This window comes from Corvus moneduloides, chromosome 1, assembly GCF_009650955.1.
Source record: "Corvus moneduloides isolate bCorMon1 chromosome 1, bCorMon1.pri, whole genome shotgun sequence".
NCBI classification, from domain to species: Eukaryota; Metazoa; Chordata; class Aves; order Passeriformes; family Corvidae; genus Corvus; species Corvus moneduloides.
This window is the reverse complement of record NC_045476.1, coordinates 150,073,990-150,078,506: the sequence shown is the minus strand read 5'-3', so window position 1 is coordinate 150,078,506 and position 4,517 is coordinate 150,073,990.

Genomic DNA, 4,517 nt, shown 5'->3' with positions numbered 1-4,517 from the left:
GAGAAGTGTTAACACTTCCCACCTGCTCCTTATGAAATAAAATTCTAGAAGTAATGCAAAAATATATCATGAATCAAATATTTTCATAATTTTATAAAATATAATTATTTTATTGTGCAAAAGATAACTGCATGACTCAACTTTTTTCTTCTAGCAATGCCAGACTTCTGGGCTGAAGTTGGTCTGCAGTGTAAGAATTATATAAAACTTAAAACAATGATAACTGCTCCAGCTAGTGTGTTGGTAGGTGTTTCCTTTTCTGTAGGCAATGATGTTCATAACTGAATAAGTTTTTGAAACACTATGATATAGATGTGAATTGACAAGAACAGCACATTTTGGAGACAGAAAAGCCAAAAGCTGCTTTTCCCATATTTAAGTGAAATTGCATACAAGTAGACAAGAAGAAATGCAGCAGTAAAAAAAAAAAGAACAACCCAAACCAAAAACCTCCCCAAAAAACCCAAAAAACCCCAAGAACTGATGAACACAAGGCAAAGGAGGGGGAGGGGGAAAACTCTAAAACCTTAGATCTTTGAAGTCTTCCTTACAATTCAAGTTTTTCAGATCTTGAGGTAACTGAAAATTTTCTCAGCATCTTTTATTTTTCTTTAATTGCAATCACATTTTTATTTAGCCACAAAGTATAGATGCATGAGGCCTGTTAACTGCACTGGTCTGCAGTGTGTGATCCTGACACACAGCCTCTGGTGACTATCCTGAGTAAACGTGTATGTATAGATAACATGGGAGCTTCTAACCAACACAACTGCCTTTGAGTTTGGTTCCTAAAACAGAATGATAAAAAAAGCAAAGGGAGGGAAATCGTTCAGTTGCTGTGTTACACTAATGTGGAATGTCAGGTAGGAATGAACTGTATCATAACTTGGTAGGAAACTTTAAAGCCTAGGGATATGACGTGAAGCAGAGTCTGTTGGCCTGGTCCAACATATCATTTAACCAGCTTTATCTGAATTCCTACTGAACCATAAATGCCTACCTTCCAAACAATACAAATTAGATCATATAAATGTATTATAGTCATATTTATCCAGAGACCCACAGATTGTGTAAATATACAATTTATTTCATTTAGCTAAATGTAGAATTAGTTCTCAGTCAATGAAAAAATATTAGATTAATAATTATTTTCTAATTTTTTTTCTTTTTCCTTAAAATACAAATTATCTTGACAAGCTTCCCTAAAACTTCATGAGAAACCAGTACCTCCTCTGAAGTCATCTTATTCTCTTTCCCAATGTCAGTGTTCGGCCTTCTTGCAACATGATAGAATCATAGAATCATTTAGGTTGTAAAAGACCCTTAAGACCATGATTCACTCCTGGCAGGATCTCTCTGCGAAGGTTACTTTGTGACTTGTATTTAAGAAGAGTAGTTTTCTGGCAATAAGCACAGATTGCTCAGTGCTTCTCTACTTCTAGATTCAGGTTTTGAAATCTCTGAGGTTTCTAAGATACAATGTACCATGAATAGAGAGTCAAGTAGTGAGGTACTAATATGATGCAATGCTGAAAAACAGGCTGTAACACAAAACAAATTAAGATACTGCAATTTTCAAGGAGATACTGATTTTCCACTGAACAGTTGATTTGCTTCTACATTTTGTTGTATGGTTTCCTTTAGCTAGTACATGTGAGTTATAGTCACTGGTGGGTGAAAGTTCAGAGCAGACTTTATTTTATCCAAATTGTTAATACGTTTTTCTACCAATAATTTTCAAAAGAGGTGCTGGATATCCCAATATCCCACAATAGGAATATATGGTAGAAATGAAGGATTTGCAGATCTCTTAACAGATACATTTAACAACAAAGTGATAATATTTTCCTTTAAAAATAAAATAAAAATAAAAATATAAATAAAAATAAATTTTTTGAAGTATTTGAACGTGTATCAATCAGGAGGTTAATAAACATAAATCCTTAAAACCAGCAGAATTTAAGCAAACATTCGAGGCACATTTCAGGCTAAATAAAGTCCTTCCATTAGGGGTGTTTTAGCCACTTGGATATATTTTACAAGAACAATCAATTTTTCAGTTAGGAAAATCAAAATATTAACTGCTTCTCTTTACTATCCTTGCTGAGCTAGGACATGCTGGATATGGAATGTCACAGAAGAACTGTGCCCCAAAGTATATTCTGCTTTATGAATATGAATTGCATGTTCCTGGGCTTTTATTCTTTATAACTATAATGACACAACTTAAAGAAGTCTGTAAAAAAGTGTTTTTTTTCTTGCAGACTACACAGGGCAAGAAAAACACAAAACTCAACTGGGCACGGCTCACAACATCAAAGTTAAGTGGCAGTTACCTTGGATAAGGGATTCAAAAGAAAACCTTAGAAGGAGTCTCAAAAGGAAGAGGCACGAAGTAGATCAGAATTGCTGATGATCCATATGATTAAATTCTTGATTCCACTGATCATAGGACACACATGCGGCAACAACCTCTAATCACCAAATTCAGATTCAAAGAAACAAAGACATTCAGAAAGTACTTATGTTTGACATGCAAGCAACATTATTGCTAAATCATAAACAACATTAACTGTTTCATATTTTCCCATAATTGTTTAGTTCTGATTTTGAAACAGGTTTTTGCTCCAGTCCCATCAATATTCAAGCCAATACAACATGTCCTTATTCCTAGTTCTGAGATAATTTGGATGTGCAACTCCTACAGGAAAAGCAAATTGAATTTTCTCTTTGATGAAGAAGCTGTCCATCAAGAAGAGCTGTTTTATCTAAAACTTCCTTTTTTTGAGAGAATATGTCAAATTTTGACAATATGATTTACAGGAAAGAAATTACATGATATATAGCTCATAGATTATATGAACAAAATCAAAATATTTTACTCCAATATTATTAGAAATTTTTACTTCAATTTATGTTCCAATTCTGATGATTTATACTACACTGTAACAAAATAAAGGCATTTGAGATTTCAAAACCACATTAAAATATATAATCTCTTCTGAAATAGCTAAAGATTTTTGCTGTGCTTCTAGTGTAAGCAAGAGACAAAGCACAAAATAATTTTCCAGGATGAAATTAAATGAAAAACTTCTTTCAGAATAAGAATGTTTTCCTTCATTCATCTCCTCTTCCTTGATTTGATGTAACTTTTAGTTCCTCAGCTATGAATCTTCCTTTCATTTGAAGGCCCTAAATCAGACAACCATGCAATCATAGATTCAAGGAATGGTTTGTATTGGAGTGGACCCGACATCATTTAGTTCCAGGCCCCCTGTCATGTGCAGGGACATCTTCCACTAGACAAGGTTTCTCAGAATCCTATCTAACCTGGCCTTAAACACTGCCAGGGACATGGACTCCACAATTTCTCTGGGAATCCTATTTCTACGCCTCCCCACCCTCACAGTAGGGAATTTCTTCCTGATATCTAAGCCAAACCTATCTTTCAGTTTAGAGCTATGCCCTCCTGTCCTATCACTACAAGCTCTTGTAAAAAGTCCCTTTCCATCTTTTCTGTAGACCCCTTTAGGTACTGGAAGGCCCTTACAAGGTCTCCCAGAGCCTTCTCTTTTCCAGGCTGTAGAGACTCAGCCTGTCTTCATTGGAGAGGTGCTCCAGCCCTCTGATCATGGCCCTCCTCTGAGCTGACTCCTACAGGCATGTGGCCTTCTTATACTGGAGTCCCCAGGGCTGGATGAAGTAAATCAGATAGGGTCTCAGGAGAAGAGAATAGAGAGGCAGAACCCTTCCTGGGCATGATGGCCATGTTTCTTTTGATTAGCAGCCCAGGACACAGTTGGCTTTCTGGACTGCAAGGGCACAATGTCGGGTCACATTGAGTTTCTCCTCCACCAATAGCCCCAAGTCCCTCTCTTCATGTCTGCTGTCAATCCATTCTTCTCCCAGCCTCTATTCTTGCTTTTGGTTGCCCCAGCCAGGAGCAGGACCTTACACTCAGCCCTGCTGAACTTCATGATGTTTGCACAGGCGCATCTCTCAAACTGGAAGATAACATTGTAAGACAAAATTTGATTCCATCTTCTATATCTTACACCTCTTTTACCTTTTGTATTTTGTTTATTCCCCACCTTCCCCATCATTTTCACACGCATGTTGCATTTTGACTATTTGGTAATCTTCATCCAGCCCTCTTGTTAAAGAAATTGTTTAGACAGTTTAATCAAACCTTGATGTCGTAGGTTAGCAAGCATAGTCCCGGAAGGGATGTCCTTGCTAAGGGGTGCTTACAGCTTCCTCTGGGACCTGATAGAACCTATCAGCTGGCCAGTTTGAATATGGACAATTCTTTAAGCCACTTAAAGTTGTGACCGCCTCTGTGATCCACATTTAAGAATAGACAAACTCCCCACAGCTCTGTCTCTCGTTTCCGGTGCTGGGACAGGTGGCTGCGGGCCCCGTGTGGGGGCCAGCGGGCCTGGCCAGGCCCTGCTCAGGCCAGGCTGGGCTGGGCCATGGCCACCCTGGAGCCGATGGACCTGTTCCATCCGTGGAAC